The 17642-nt window shown below is 37.8% G+C and overlaps 1 protein-coding gene across 1 annotated transcript in view; it reads right to left on the bottom strand.

Annotated features, from left to right (window-relative positions):
* LOC128736877 (kinesin-like protein Klp98A) overlaps positions 1 to 17642 on the bottom strand; it is a 52616-nt gene that overhangs the window by 33542 nt on the left and 1432 nt on the right. The gene's annotated exons all lie outside the window — the stretch shown is intronic.

The following is a 17642-nucleotide window of genomic DNA, read 5'->3' as shown; positions in this document are numbered from 1 at the left end:
ATGTAACGATTTTTTTTAAATGCAGCGAAAATTGAAAAATGGAGATATCGAAAAGCGGCTACATCACAATTTAGACAATTAATTTTTACACGTCAAAAAAAATTCAGCCGAATCGATCCTCTAGATACTGAGAGACACGCACCGTCACTGAAAACATATGGTTTCGAGGAGAGCGCGTTTAAACTATTGTACAGCATTGCACTTCCCTTCAAGTGATCCCATAGTTTTACTGTAAATTCTCACCACGAGACCACGTTCCGAAAAATACTTTGAGCTCAACATTGCTGAAGATAAAAGGCTTCTGAAAATGCAAAACAAACATGTTTTTCGACTTTTCAGTGAGGGTCCCCCTTAAATATCAATCCTGCCCAAGAACTTTGCACACGATTGTTTGATTGATTTCAGTCTCAGTCTCAATAGTCTCAGTAGTGAAAATATAACAATAAACATCTAGTTTTCGGAAATGCCTGGACCGATTTAACTGCAATAACTAACAAACGGAAAGTTTTGTGACCTAGAAGAATTCAATTGAACAGAATTTGGATCGGATGTACGGTTCCGAAGATATGTCCGGAACAAGGTCCGAAATATATGAAACTTGAACAAAGAAGCATCATGAATCATAATAAACCCGTCATGCGACACTCCAAGTAGTCGAAATTGCATAGCTAGACCATTGGTAGTCGTAGAAAATGTTCAAGACTTCATCGGCTACATCTGAACACGTCCGGCAATGTTCCGGATCGGGGATCAGTTGCTGAATTGAACTGAAATACAACATGTGACATCTTAAAGTACTCAAAATTGCAAAAGTAGTTCATTTGTCGTCATATAAAGTGTCCAGGATTACATTGGACACAGGCGGACACGTCCTGGGAACGTTCCGAATATATCCAGGAAAACGGCCAGTTTCTAACTTAAACCAAACCCCAGAATGCGACCACGCTATTTACTCAAAATAACAACTTACAAATAAAAGGAAGGCATTTTTTGATTGCTTTGAAATATTATACAAATTTATCAGTATATTACATAGACGAGCATATGTATTGATGATAACTACCATAGTGTTATCAAAAAGTTGAATTATGTTCTTGGCGTGTCGAATTCTATCTCAAATGACAAATGAGATGGTATAACAAAGGTTCCTTTCACCAATAGGTGGATTAAATCGTTTTTTTTTTTTTTTGAAAATTATAGCACCTACGAAAAAATGATCTACACTCTAAATGATTCTACCTGTAAATCGGTCGAGTTTAGCTAAAACTTGGTTGAAACTACTCAAAATGCCCTTAAAGTGTACAAACTCAAATTTTGGGAAAAAAATCAACCAATTTTGGCTACTTGCAACCGATAATTGCGTTATGTTCTATGACAAATAACGCACTTTTAAGTTCTTACTACCAATTTTTCGGTAGAAAAAGTACTCATAATCTGAGTTTGTACCCTTCTAGCACGAAATTGGGCCGAAAAAATAGAAGCAATCACTTACGTGTATCCGCTCTCGACGATGGTTTGGAAAACACACAATTAGGCTCACGTTACTTTTTATAGAAATTAAACAGCTGTTAATACGGTATCACAGAACAATTCTACTTATTTTTATCACGGAGGAATACAAAATTTCCCCTCTGATATGAAAATATAAATCAATTTTCATTCACTAGCAATTTGCAGCATTTTGTTTTTAATTTCAGCCTAAAAAATGAGGTGCTCCATTTATATTACTACAACTATGCGCGGCAGATGCGCCTGGAACACTTCTATCATGTTGAAATGGTTAGTTTTTGAGTGAATTCAGTTATTTATTCAGTTAGTAGTGTATATTTAATGTACACTAGCGCCAGAAGAAAGCTGTTGTCACTACAAAACTAGTTATCTTCAATGAGCCGGTATGTAGGCAAAACCGGCACGTTAACCATCTGACTCTCCTTTGATCTGTTGTTGAAGTACAGCAAACCACCGAATAGGCCCTTGTGTAGTGCTGTTTGCTCATCACAATTTCCCAGGATTCTTTAAATATATATAACCGGTTTTTGGTAGACGATAAGCCTTTGATAAGCCCCAGCAATTTGCCAACAATCAGCTTTATTGATAATAAAGTTGTATAATTAATAAGCGCAACTAAGAAATTACAGTGGACACCCACGCAGGTCCAACTATTGTGCTATTCGGGGGATTGCTTTACAACTGTTATGGTTTGAACCATATCGACGCCTTCGGCTTGTTGGAAATTAGCACAACACAGACACCACAATAATAAATGCACCTAAAATAGTCGCAACAACTTCATCATTTCTGGTGACTATGACTCAAATTTAATAGCGTTTTATTAAGACCAAAATACACTCAGATATTCAGTAAATGTTATTCTACCAATTGGTATAAAAATCTTGCCTCAAATAAATATAGTTTCAATATATTTCCTGAATATTGTTCAGGCTACCGCTTAATAGGCTGGCAAAACAAAGGGATTAAACCAGAGATCTCCACGGTTATCCACCATGGTTTTAACCCCTACGTTGTCGTGAGTTCTGGCTCTTCTTCGTTGTCCTTGCGGATTTCAGTCGAGTACTTCTCAGCAGATCTTCTCAGCAGTTGTATTTATATCTATACCAGCTGACCCGACAAACTTCGTATTGCCACAAATTAAACTGTGTTGTACATAAATCGTTAATCTCGGATGACCTTTGTCACAATCTTGAGTTTTGCAAGTTTCTGGGGAGTTCATGGGTGTTTTGATATACAAATTTTCCTCACAGTAAAGTAGAAAACAACTCCCCCCTTTGCTTAGCCTGAAAAAATAAAGCGAATAGCATTTAAATATTCGCCATCATTACAAACCATTTCGCCGGAATTGGTGCGGAACACCAATTCTCGGTTGACCATAATGCGGAATATAGACTTTCGCAGAATACCATTTCGCGAAAAACCTTACCAGAAAGGTAGAAAGTACCATTTCGCAGGGGTGACCCAACTGAAGGAAAGTAATAGAGGTCAGTAGATCTAGGAAAATAAATAAACCTAGATAGAGGTGATCTCTACAGGGGGCTGCCCCCGCAGTGGCCGGCGCTTCCGACGGCAGGTCGCCGGCAGCACTCGCGGCCTATGGCCGTCTCGCGCTGAATAACCTAATGTTACTATTGATAGTTTTTGGTGGTCTTGTTATTGATTAATGTTTTATGAAAGAGTCTAAAATTTCTCGAGTTCGATTAGTTTTTGAGTTACGCAAAAATTTCTGTTTTATTTGTATGATAGTCCTTATCCCCCTACCACAGGGGTGAGGGGTCTCAAAACAACATTAAAAAAATCCTGCCTCCAAAACCCCCCACATGCCAAATTTGGTTCCATTTGCTTGATTACTTCTCGAGTTATGAGGAAATTTGCATTTCATTTGTATTTGAGCCCCCCCCCCCTAAAAAGGGCCCTTCTTAGAGAGAAGTCCTAATTCATCATAGAAAAAATGCATGCCTCCAAAAACACCCACATGCCAAATATGGTTCCATTTGATTAATTAGTTCTCGAGTTATGAGGAAATTTGTATATCATTTGTAAAGGAGCCCCCCCTCCTAAAGAGGGGAGCAGTTTCAATTCACCATAGAAAAAATTCTTGTCTCCAAAAACGCCCACATGTCAAATTTTGTTCCATTTGCTTGATTAGTTCTCGAGTTATAAGGAAATTTGTATTTCATGTGTATGGAAGCCCCTCCTCTTAAAAGGGAGAGGGGTCATTATTTCCCTCCTAAAGAGGGGAGGGGTCTCAATTCACCATAAAAAAATTCTTGCCTCCAAAAACACCCACATGTAAAATTTCCATTGGCTTGATTGATTCTCGAGTTATGCAGAAATTTGTGTTTCATTTGTATGGGAGCCCCCCCTCTTAGTGGAAGGAGGAGTCTCTAACCATCATAATAACCTTCCCTGGCCCCAAAGACCCCTATATGCAAATTTTCACACCGATCGGTTCGGTAGTTTTCGATTCTTTAAGGAACATTCGGGCAGACAGACAGAAATCCATTTTTATAGGTATAGATTTGTATGGGAACCCCCCTCTTAGTGGAGGGAGGGGTCTTTTGCCATCGAGAGATGGGCATGTATGGGAGTCCCCCCTCTTAGTGGGAGGAGGGGTCTCTTACCAACATAAGAACCTTCCCTGGCCCTAAAAGCCCCTACATGCAAATCTTCACGCCGATCGATTCAGTAGTTTTCGATTCTAAAAGGAACATAGGGACGGACAGACAGAAATCCATTTTTATCGGTATAGATGACTTATGTCTGGGCTTATAACATGGGCCTTGCCCGTACCGAATAAGTTTAAGGGCATTTCCATAACATTGCGCAAAATCCAAAAATCTAAACTAAAGTATGATACACATTTTAAGCCTTTATTGGCCTTTATTTTCGTGCTGAGGACTTACCACCACGACCATTGTTTTGATCTATTGTGGTGTGTCCTCTTTTATTTTATGCCATGTCATATCAAAGTTTGATTGACTATCTCTACAACTGTGGGCATTTATCCCAATCAGGTGATGTATTTCGTATGAAATTTATCTAGCGCATTTCTTTATTAGCGCATTTTGATTGAAGCATAAATGAAACTTACACTTAGGCTAGAAATACTCCGAGATGATTATTTATCATTGTAGATAATGAAGATAGTGATAGTGAAGATAGGACCAATACAGGTGATAGGACTAATAATGGCGCCCTCACCTTACACAAAAACTGCCTAAATAACAATACTATTTTGTTCGACATTTTTCTATATATCCATATTAGCATATACAACACAAATTTCGCACTTATTTTTTGTTCAGTTGTACCTACAAGTAACTTGCGTTATCATTTAGCTCGTTTCTCTTCTTTTTTTGCTGCCGGTAGTCCATTTAATCCATATGTTAACAATATCAAAAACATCGGCCAATCTCTAGTGTAAACGCAAGCATAAATATAGCGTTTTTTTCTGTCTACTTCGTACACATCTTCAGGTGCACAAAACCTCCTTCCAACAACCTCCGTCCGTTTCGAGGCCTTTGCAAACCAAAGGAAAAGTGGGTCGTAAATTTTGGCTTAAATATAATGATCATTCTTTATACATACACAATTGAGGTGCTGCGGATCGCAATAGGATTTGAAATTGATTTCAGGTGCCAATTTTTATTGCACTGTGAATTACAAAGCCATTTGTCGGGTAATAATCATCGATGGTTTAAAAGTATTGAATTGGTAATATTATCATAAAACTGGTTTGATTTTTTGTCGTTTGATTTTGTTCGCTTGATTTCGATTACAATTGTCCCATATACATATTTTTCCGTTTAGAACTACAATACATTAAATGTATTGTAGGTCTAAGAGGTAAAATATGCATATAAAGCAATTGGAGTCAAAACCTGGCTGATCTCCGGTGTCCACTGGTCGTTCACCACAAATCTTCGAATACTTCACAAAAACTAGAAAACAATGCCCGTCGAAAGCAACTGGTTGCACTAACCCATTGAGTTCCACATTTTTTCCAGAAGAAAACTGAAACTTTCCGGAAAGTTTTGTTTTAAATCAACTAAGAAAAAAACCGCAGACTTGTATTTTTGATTCTTAGGGAAGTCATTTCCAAATCGAGTACAAGTTATTTCGGATAATATTTAATTCGAAAAGCGACAAAAATAGTGTGATGACAGTGTGAAAAAATCTGTTATGTGGTTTGAAGACTCCTAGTGCTGCAATAAAAGATATTCCTTTACTGACGGCTGTTCAAATCCCTGCCACTAACTAACAACCAGATCTAGCTTTACTCGATATAATCACCTTACACACTATGCTCTCGGTTGACTCCTACCGGATTTGATGCAGACACCATCTTCGCGGAATAACTGTTCGGCCTTCTTGTAATATGCCATAGCTACTGTCCAACATTAGCCATCTTAATGGGTTTGCCGTAGGACTGCGTAGAAGGAGCCTCCTTGATGTACGCAACAAGCGCATCGCCGATGTTCCATCGGATCATCAACTTATTATCACTGAGATACGCTTTTTTTCCATGTTGGGTATTTTTATCACTGCGACCATTTGTTTGATCTATTGAGATATATTCCCCGTTTTATTATAGCTATGTTTATTTTATTTATTATTGAGAACTTCATCCGACAGGAATGCCTTAATCAATAGACACATTCCAGCGTTACGAGACACCATGAGCAACCGTTTTTTCGTAGCAAAATTGTTCATATTTTACCAACAGCCTGACGAAAATCTTTCAAAATAGGTGTTTTGAGCTGCTATTTAGTAGTACTTTCTCAATACGAGGGCGAAATATTTATTATAATAAGCATCATTGAATAGTGGCGGAATACTTTTCGTTACGGGACACCATCGCAGAAAATGCGTATTCTGAACATGATTCAAACATTTGCAAAACTCTGCTCTGTTTCAAGTTTTTCAAAGTCGACATGTTCCAAAAAATTTTAGCTGAAGGCAGTCTGAAACTCAAAATGTAAAGGTATATTCCGGTTTTGTGTTTAGTTTTTAAGATATAATAAAAATCATTTCGTTACGGGACACCATGCGCTGTTGGGCAAACGGTATTCTGCAAATGGTGTCCCGTAACGAAAAAAGTAAACTGCATTATATGGTTTATTTTCTCTAGATTTCTGTTCAGGCCGTCATATTTTCTGTATCTGGTCTATATTCACTATATTTTGTAACAATAGTGTACTGATTTGGTGTGTTATAGTCTGGTAATAAGACATACGTAACGAAGTATATGTAAGGTAAAGTTTACTTTCAGGTAAAAAGAAATACCCATGGGAGAACTATACTGAAGTATCATAATGAAATGCTTGCCTAATCTTAGGGTTTGGACACATTAGTAATTAAAATGTAGGGGCTGTGCATTAATTATGTAACGAGTTTTCCCCATTGTTGACTAATCGCCCCCTCCCCCTATGTAAGATTTTGCATGATTTTGGCCAAAATAACAAAATTCAAAAATTTTATTTGAAAAAATTTAAAACGGTAAATAAAGTTCGTCTTGATGCGAAAGGTATGCTTTATTTGCGCTGCACGCCAAAATAGTATTAAATAGCAAATATTCGAAAAAAGTTTTACTTCAGACGTATCAGTTAACGTATCATAACGCATAAATTTAAAAGTTTTTAAGCAACTCTACTATTTCATGCAACATTAACAACTCATGTTGCGAACTATAACGATAACATAAGTTGCTATAAAAGACTAAGTTTGCCTATTCTTTAAAATAACTTTGTTGATAACTTGCAAATTATTATACAGTCATAAAACAGTTATATAAAATATAAAAAAAAACTAAAACAGTTGAAAAGGGTCATGAAAACTTTCAAAAAAGAAACGCTATAAAAAGTAGCTGAAAATAATGCCGTTCGAAGTACGACACTTACTATGCATCTTGCAAGCTAAAAATTGTTCTCTGGGCTAGGCTTTCTTGCTAGTGTGCTTAGCGAAGCCACTATAATTGCTAAAAAAAGCTGACTAAACAACTTTCAGAAACGGAATTCCAAATTTTTAGACTATTCAAGTATTTTAATGATAAAGTATTGAAGTAAGTCGAAATCGGCGTTAGGTATAAATATCTTTAAGGCTTAACCCTTCTTCTTTATCGAGAGACTTTCTTTCTTTTTTTTTGTTTTCGGGTACAGTGGGTTGTTAGCCTCAGGTCCCTATCTCACTGACGTGGCTGCCACCTTAAGGTGGGAGGAAGCCCCTCTGTCCCCTTCACTGTTAGCCTACAGCAACCGAGATTGCGTACCCCAGCCGGCAACACGTGGACGTAGGATTAGAAGTTAGTAAACAGAGGTTATGGAATGCACATGTTCACCCTTTGCCTGGAGCCACCCTTTGTCGAGCAGCTAGTTATTAGAGTACAAAACAATTAGGTTGATTTGTCTATTTTGGATAGGCTTTACGCGTACTTTATTTTGGTCACTTCTATTTGATTTTGCCGTAAATGTCCAAAATAACGTACGCGCAACGTCTGCCCAAAATAGATAAATCACTCTACGGGGCTTGTTCAACGATCCTACTGACTTTGGCAGCACCATCCAGTCGAGATTCGAACATACGACGACTGGTATCATATCTTGTTAGCCATTACTCATCAGGCATTACACCTTTTTTTGCGGTGTCCACCTTTCATATAATGTGTCCGTTTTTCTGTACAATGTCTAAAAAATATGATTACTAGGTAATTTTTTTGATGTCAAAGCATAAGTTTTGAACAAAATTTAGTAGTATATGGCTATATCAAACAGAGATACTTGTGTAGATATTGAATTTTAATCTTGAGGTGCCCGTCTTTACCGCACATTCTTTAATATTACAATATATTATTATATTGTAATAATATTTATACATACTTATAATAAATACATATTTACTTGCATTTGGTCATCAAAATAATAGATTTGTTATCGTCGATAAAGATTAGTTGAAATATGATGTGATAAGTGCTTTTTCGTTCAATTACTTTTTGCGTTAAACAAAACGTTACGGGACACCATTTTGAAGCACCTATTTTATTTTACATAGAAATGCTTATCAAAAGTCAAGCACAGCGCAATTTTGATTGTACATATATGATTAAAGAAAATCCATAGTTTCAAAAAATTCGGAATTATAATCTCTGGTATATGGAAATAAATGCAAAATTTTCGTTACGGGACACCATTATAAAAGTATCTGTTTTTAAAGACCGCTTATCTGGAAAATGCTTTCATTTTTTAAAAAACTCTGTATGAACAAAATGTTACCCTAGTAATGAAACATGTTTTGACGATATACAGTTTTAAATTATTTTGGCTTAAAACTATTGACAGAGAATTAATTGCAGCCTTGCCTAAATGATGAAAAAATCTATATTGTTAACCTCCCACTTGTAAGGTCTAAAATGCACCTTAGGTCAATAAACAGTATGACAATTCAGGATTTTTGTAAGCTTTATAGTATGTTTGAACATACTACATACAAATATTTTTAATATTACTACTTTCAAAATTTGCTCTCATGGGATAGATGCGCTTGGAATGTGTCAATATATTCATGATTGGGAAAAGCCGCCTTGAAATGCATACACATCGGTTTCCACCCGGCATAAAAATCCAATATCTTTTTGTCTGGAGAAACAAAGGTCAATACAGAACACTAAACACAAAGTTACAAATATCGAACATTAACAAAAAACTACAAAAACTACCGAAAATCAAAAAATAAAAGTTCAAATCAGCTTGGTTATACGCTAGAGCCAGTCGACGAACTGGTTCATGCTGGCTAAAATTTGTGCGATGCGCGTTCAACCGAAGAAGCTGTTGATGGCGTTGTGGGCGACGAGGGCAATAAAGTTGAAGCATCGACAGGATGGTTGGACAATCATAGCTACCGCTGAGAATTTTTTGAGCAGTTCGAGCCATGATATCTTTACGTCGCCTTTCGAGGGGTGTAATTCCTATTAGGAGGTACAGGTCCGTATAGGGCGGTAGGTTGTCAGAATTTCTCCATGGTAGTGTACGGCAAACCCTTAAAACAAAGTGTTTCTGTACGCGCTCGATTTGTTTTATCCAATTATCGTAAAAGGGATCCCAAATAGCGCAGGCTGACTCCAAAATTGACCGCACCAGCGAGCAATACAAGGTCCGCAAGGTACCAGGGTCTTCGAACTCCTTGCCAATTCTCATGATCAGTCCGAGTTGTCGATTAACCTTGCTGATAATCATGTTGTCAAGATGACGCACCACTATCAGAAGTGATGGTCATTGTTTGACTAATAGCATTTGTCCAGCCCGATGATGCACTTCGGATGAAGTGCACTACTGCGCTGGGAGTTGTTCTCCAAATATCAGAGGGTTCTAACAGCCCTCTTTCGAAGAACCTTAATCGTTTATTGAGAATTGCCGGACATCGGCATAACAGGTGTTCCGAGTCTTCTTTTTCTATGCCACAGAAGCGACATATATCATCATGAAGTTTTCCCATTAGCTTCAGATGATAGCGGCTCGGACAATGTCCTGTTATAAGACCAGTATAAATGCTTAGATCTGTCTTCGAAAGCTCCAGCATTTTGCGAGTAATTGAAACGTTTGGAGAGATAAAACGTTTCGACTGCCTAGCATTGAAAGTGCTATTCCAATTTAATTCCACTTTCGTACATTCCCATACTTTTAGCTCCATTTTTAAAGCAGAAGCAGATAAGCAACAGAAGGTCTCAGGTCCTACAAATTGATGAGATGATCCGAGTCTTGCTAGTGCATCAGCTCTTTAATTTCCATCAATTCCACAGTGACCTGGGACCCAGTACAAGTTGACTTGGTTACGACAAAACAATTGTTGGAATGATTGAATACATTCCCAGACAAGTTTTGATGTACATGTCGCCGACTTTAGAGCGTTTAGAGCTGCTTGGCTGTCGGACATGATGCATATATTTGAATGTCTATAGTTCCAGCGCAAGCATACAGTCGTACATTCTAGAATTGCTTGTATTTCAGCTTGGAATACATTTGGCCATCTGCCCATAGAAATTGACATGTCTATTCCTGGGCCAGTTACTGCTGCTCCCACTTGATTATCCATTTGTGAACCATCCGTATAGAAAACTCTCGAGCCTGCACGAATATCGGGACCACCATCTTCCCAGGAATCACGTCTAGGCTCAAATACACGAAATATTCGGTTGAAGTTGTATTTTTTCTCCATTCAATCTTCATTACTGTTTACAAGAGGATTAATACTAATAGTTTTTAGAATACTGAGATGGCCTGTTAAGTCCCCTTCAAAAAGGTTTATTGATCTTTTGATTCTCAGAGCAGGCCTTTTCAGCTTCTAATTGTATAAACTGATGCAATGAAAGTATATACAGTAAAGCATCCAATGCCTTCGAAGGTGTACTTCTCATTGCACCTGTTATTGAGAGAGTGGCTAGCCTTTGAAGTTTTTCCAGCTTTATTTGGGTAGTTTTCTCTTTCGTTTTTGGCCACCAGACCAACGAAACATAGGTAATCCTGGATCTGACAATGGCCGAATAGATCCAATGGGTCATCTTCGGTTTCAGTCCCCATTGCTTACCAAACGTTCTTTTACATATCCACAGAGCATTTGTTGCTTTGTTTACTACTTGCTCTAGATGTGTGTTCCAATTGAGTTTTCAGTCAAGAAATACTCCAAGATAGTTGACAATGTCTGAAAGTTTTAAAAGTGTTCCTTTCAATTTGATGTTATTTAATGTAAATTTTTTCCTTCTCGTAAATGGTATGATAGTAGTTTTATTGGCATTTATGCTGAGGCCCTGCCTATCACACCATGATGAAATCGAATTTAAAGCCATTTGCATTCGGTCAGCGATAATAGAATCAAATTTTCCTCGAACAATTATGACTATATCATCTGCGAAGCCAATTATTTCAAAGCCTAGCGCCGTCAACTTTTGAAGAAGATCATCAACTATTAAAGACCACAATAGAGGTGATATTACGCCTCCTTGTGGGCAACCTTTTACTGCTCTAATCCTTATAGCTTCAAAGGCTTGCTGATATAACTCTTTTTGATAACATTTCACTAATCCAGTCGATAATGGATATATCGAAACCACGTTTCGTCATAGCCGTAACCAATGAATTATGAGATGAATTATCAAATGCGCCTTCTATGTCAAGGAAGGCACCTAATGAAATTTATTTCGCTTCAAAAGACTAGTTTTTACAACAGTTTGTACTGCTGTTATTGAAGATTTGCCTTCTTGGTGTGCGAATGGTTCGCTCAAAGGATCTTTGGCTAAATATGATGACTTTATATGCTCATCAATTATTTTTTCCATTGTTTTTAACACAACGTACGATAAGCTTATCGGCCTGAAGGATTTTGGTGAAGTCTTATATTTCTTATTAGCCTTCGGAATGAACGTGACCCGTACTTGTCGCCATACTGCTGGTATATGACCTAGTATCAGGCTTGATTGAAAAAGGTTTGTTAGAATAGGTGTTAAAAACGCCTTGCTCTTCTGTAGTAGTACAGGAAAAATTCCATCCCTACCCGGTGATTTGAAGGGTTCAACAGTGTCAATCGCCCATTCAACCTTGCTTCTTGTAAAAATTTTTTTGACCAAAGTACAAGCATCATTTCTGTTTCTATCTAACCCAGTCATTCACGAAATAGGAATGTCTGTCCTGGTTTCAAGATTTACAGTTCTCAATGCCAGTGCACTTTGGTCTCCGCATGTATTAATGATTGAACAGGGAAAATGTGTTCTCATCATTAACTCTAATGTTTCCTTAGTTGAGTTAGTAAAAGAGCCATCCTCTTTTTTTAAAGTACCTAACCCATGAGAATGATATTTAGCGAGGATTTTCTGCAATCTAGCAGCTGCTGGAGTACTTTGAATGTTTTCACATGTGTGCCTCCAGTGAATCTTCTTTGATCTTCGTATTTCCCTATTATAGGCAGTGAGAGTTTGTTTATATTTCTCCCACTGTTGTGTTCTTTTTGCCCGGTTAAATAATTTTCGAGTTTTCTTTCTAAATTTCTCCAAAGTTTTGTTCCACCAAGGTACATCTCTATTCGTAGAGCGTTCCTTTGCAGGACAGCTTTCGTGATAAGCTTGTTGGATCAGGTTTGAAAGTTGAGTTGTCCTCAAGTTCTTTACATGTCCTTGAGCAGCCTTTCAAGTTCTTGACTCCAACCTTCAGTTTCATATTATACTGATCCCAGTTTGTGTTCCTGGGATCTCTTATAATTTCCTTAAGTTGCTGATTAGCTTCGTAATAACGCAACTTAATAATCCTGAATATATGATTGAGATATAACTAAATATTACAATCATTTATACTGCTTTATAATTCACAGTCATGAGTTGAGGAGTCATGAGGACACGCACGACTGCAAAACAACTTATTATTCACTTTGTTTTGACATACTCGAATCATTATGCAATTCCAATGTTAAATTGACATGAAAACGATTTAATGTGAACTTTCTATTACGATCTTGTGTTATCTGGGATCATTTGATGATATATAGTCTAAAAGGAGTTCACCTCTGTTGGGCGTTTGCATCACATCCAATTACAAGTGCTTTGTTTTGTTTCTTGCAGAGACTTACGCGTCGCACGTGTCCAATGACGGGAGAAGAAAGTTGGGTGTCGTTACGATGTCCGCCGATTAGAGAATCCCGAGCTGAAAAGGGCCTTTGTCGAATAATTTGAATCCCGAGTCTCGGAGTTGCCACCGTATGGAACCGTCGAAAAGCAATTGACCGGCATTAACCCTCTAACGGGCAACATCGATGCGATCAAGCTAATGACTATTTTGTCATGAAAGTATACTCAAAAGAACCTTACGTTCTGATTTCGTAATTGTAATTGTAATTTATCAGTCCACACCCTGGCAGAACACTTTCTGCCAATCTACATATGCACGCATATGTTGGGTGAGAACCTACCAAGCCTGACCGTTATCCGAAGTGACATTGCAAGTATGATCATGCCTTTTTTAATTTTATATAAGCTATAAGGGATAGTTCTCTCGTGATCTACCAAGCTTTGTTACTTGGATATGCACTAGACCGTATAGCGCTTCTTCCACTAACAGACTCAGACTAATCTGTCCCACTAGTTTCAGATACATTGCATAGGCGATAGTTGGAGATAGAAAGTGAAAAAATAGAGTAGAGAGCATTTGGTTTGCTGTAACGAGATAAAATAATTAATTGAATATGGAATATGCAATCTTATTTACAGTTGTAGTGCTCATCTTTTAGCGCCAGCCGGGGGGGACTTGGTCCTGTATCCATTGCCGTCCATATCTCCATTCCGCTCAGCTACTGCCACTATTGCTACTGTGATAATAGTGGGCGGAATATTTCAAACTGAGATAATTCATTGCAGACGCCTTACTTAGATAGGTAGAGTGACAGGTAATCAGTGAGTTTTCACCTGGCACCTCAAGCTAGGGGTGGACCGGAAGAGTTGATGAGCATACCCCAACCCCCCCCCCCCCCCCCCAAAAAAAACCTTAAGTTCTGATTTTCATGCAAAAATAATTATTTGGAGCAGCGTCAGGTAGGAAATAGTCCAATTTATCTTTTTCGTTTCTCATGTCTACCGCTCTACCCAAATATTTTTTGCAATTCAGATATATTACAAAATTCATGCATGTGACGTGATGTAGCATTTTCGAAGTGATGAAGAATTAGCGACTGTCTAATCCGAAAATAGATTTTGGGCGTTCAAAGTGGCACTTTTATGGCACCACATTAAAAAACATATAAATAAAACTTTTGTTGCTTCCAAAACACTGGTGACAAATAATACATCAATTCGAATGAAAAACAAATTTAACGAACCACTATTGAAATAAGCATAAGTCGGCATAAGCAGCACTGTCAAGAATTAAATCAATTTAATTTTGCACAGTAAATAAAAAATTGGCATAACATATAGTTGAACATTTGCAAAATATCAGCATTGTCGAACACTGTACCCACATTCATAGTTCTACGTCAACCCCGCGTTCGTTTTTCTAGGCACAAGGCTTCATACTTTTTTTTCGCATAATACAAACCGTCACTTAAAAAGACTGAGCGTAATTTGACATAGATACACACGTGCCGCTATTTCTAGCCGAATTTAATACATACTTTGACCTCCAACGTAGCCACCATACGGTTGATTTTGGGCCCCAAATGGAGCTGGTTTTCCCACTTGACTTCGGTCCAGTTAGGCGAAAATGCCTAACCAAGGAAAAATCAGCAAAAAAGACAGACACTGCAATTGGCAACAACAGTACAGTCATCAGGCTGCATGGTTGGTTGGGTTTTGCCTGTGCACAAAGCATTAAATGTATGTAAACTTTACTACAGCTAGCTGTATGTTGTGGTTCCTATGTACTAAAAGGTACGCTTGATTGTAGGCAGCTGCAGAAAGCCTGCTCAAGGTACACCGATTGAAAATGAAACTTTTTTTTGTTTTTTTTTTATTAAGAACTCGTCTACTTTACCGAAGTACGCAATAGAAAGGCGGTAAATGGTAGTTCAAAGAATTGCATTCATTTGCCTAAAAGGAATAAAATGTTTGCAGTGATTTTACAAATGGATGTAATAAACGTGATTGCAAGGTTCCCCTAGACCTAGATGAATTATACTTTTTATATGTCTAGACATGAAAAATCACTACGTATTCATACATATAATAAATACGTGACTTATACAACGACATATCGCGTTTCCATTAGTCAATCATTAATTCATTCAATTGTTTCTAGGTATATCATTAAACATAAGTGGTCATACAGTTTTGCCTATCAAATGTTAGTGAATAAATCAGATTAATACAAATACAATTTACACAAATATCTGAACAGTATAACACTTTAATTAGATAATATTGCTTACAGTTTTTTCATATTACAAATTGAATTAAAGTATTGTTATAAGTAATTTTCATTTAGACATTGTAAAGTCCATATTTTCGCAATGTTGATTGATAAGCAAACATTATCTGATTTAATGGCCCAAATTTGGAATAATTTGTACGGCAGTGACTTGTGCTAAAAATATTTCGGTTACCCAATTGCCGATTCGGTACGTAAAAGCTGCACTAGCACTAGCCCCGTTATTGTCCTGTACTCTATCTAGCAGCCGGTTGCGAAGTCTGTCGATAAAGAAGGGCCAAGTCTTAGAAGGACATTTAATCCCAAAGCTTTGCTTTTTGGAATCCGCACGATGTGAAACAATATCGTTTACTAATTATACTTTGGTGAACTCACGTCGCGCTGTGTTAGTATTTGTATGTTTATAATCTATCTCTTACACAAGTGAACGTGACTATGTTCGTACGTATGTTCCGCCAAACTTGAACCGTATTAGGCGAAAAGAACGCCTAGACCGTTCTTCATCAAACTTGGCACACTTGTTCTTGACATAAAAGATTGTATGGTTGACAGAAAAAAGGATGGTCACTATCAAGGCGGGGAGGTTCAAACAAGTAAAAATATTGCGTTTCTGTTGCAGTTGCGCAAGTGACTGGGACACAGTACTGTGGAGTTACGGGAGGTTATGGTAGGGGGTCCACCAAAGAGGGATATATGAAAAAAGGCTTTGGTTCTTTTACGTTGGGGATTTTTAGAGAACAAACAGATGCATAGTTGGCTACGTGACAGAAGGTGTAGCAAATAGGGAGGTGGGGACGAGAAACGTAAGCATAAATGTATATTCCGCCATAGTTCCGGTACGCCTGGATGGTTGTTTATCAATAATGGCACACTTATTCTTTGACGTAAAAGAATCAACGCAGAGGGGTTGACAAAGGGGGGAGTGAACTCTGACAAGGGGTCGAAAAAGATTCACATGGGTAAAGCGGTGAGTTTCTCTTGCATTTGGACCGATAGCAATTGTACTAGTGGCTGGATGACAAGAGGGAGTTTCTCAAAGGGGAAGATAGACTGGTCATTGACAAGGGAAAGCTTCAAAACCGTAAAAAAAACTTTGTCGCGTTTTATAGGGATTACTGAAAAGAAGACAGAAACACGATTACGAAAAGGAGCAGAAACATTGAAATGAAGAAAAAGGATTTTGTTTCATACATTATGAGAATTTTAGTTACAAAATCTAAAATCGAGGCATGCCAAAGTGCCCCCCGTGCCTCTAATTGTAGAGCTTAGACAAACCTCTTATGCGGTTGAAATAATTAGCACATTGGCTCACGTATTCTAGAAAATAATCTTCGCCGCTTTTGACCGGCGTAGTTCAGTAATCCCTATAATCAAAAGCGGCGAAGATTATTTTCTAGAATACGTGAGCCAATGTGCTAATTATTTCAACCGCATAAGAGGTTTGTCTAAGCTCTACAATTAGAGGCACGGGGGGCACTTTGGCATGCCTCGATTTTAGATTTTGTAACTAAAATTCTCATAATGTATGAAACAAAATCCTTTTTCTTCATTTCAATGTTTCTGCTCCTTTTCGTAATCGTGTTTCTGTCTTCTTTTCAGTAATCCCTATAAAACGCGACAAAGTTTTTTTTTACGGTTTTGAAGCTTTCCCTTGTCAATGACCAGTCTATCTTCCCCTTTGAGAAACTCCCTCTTGTCATCCAGCCACTAGTACAATTGCTATCGGTCCAAATGCAAGAGAAACTCACCGCTTTACCCATGTGAATCTTTTTCGACCCCTTGTCAGAGTTCACTCCCCCCTTTGTCAACCCCTCTGCGTTGATTCTTTTACGTCAAAGAATAAGTGTGCCATTATTGATAAACAACCATCCAGGCGTACCGGAACTATGGCGGAATATACATTTATGCTTACGTTTCTCGTCCCCACCTCCCTATTTGCTACACCTTCTGTCACGTAGCCAACTATGCATCTGTTTGTTCTCTGAAAATCCCCAACGTAAAAGAACCGGGCGGCGGTTACCGGGCTGATGTTTAACATGTTTTCAAATGGCCATAGAGGTAGGACGTTCCTGGAAACATTTCCAGAACTGATTTCCATATGTTCATATCAATGATCAATGAATCAATCCATATGTTCATATGTATTACAATAGATCAACTATACTGGTCGCAGTAATGAGTCCACACATGAAAAAAATATGTTCATATTGCCCCTTTTATGACTATTTATACTGT

Source organism: Sabethes cyaneus, chromosome 1, assembly GCF_943734655.1.
Source record: "Sabethes cyaneus chromosome 1, idSabCyanKW18_F2, whole genome shotgun sequence".
In the NCBI taxonomy this organism is placed as follows: Eukaryota; Metazoa; Arthropoda; class Insecta; order Diptera; family Culicidae; genus Sabethes; species Sabethes cyaneus.
This window is presented reverse-complemented; position numbering and strand designations above follow the sequence as displayed.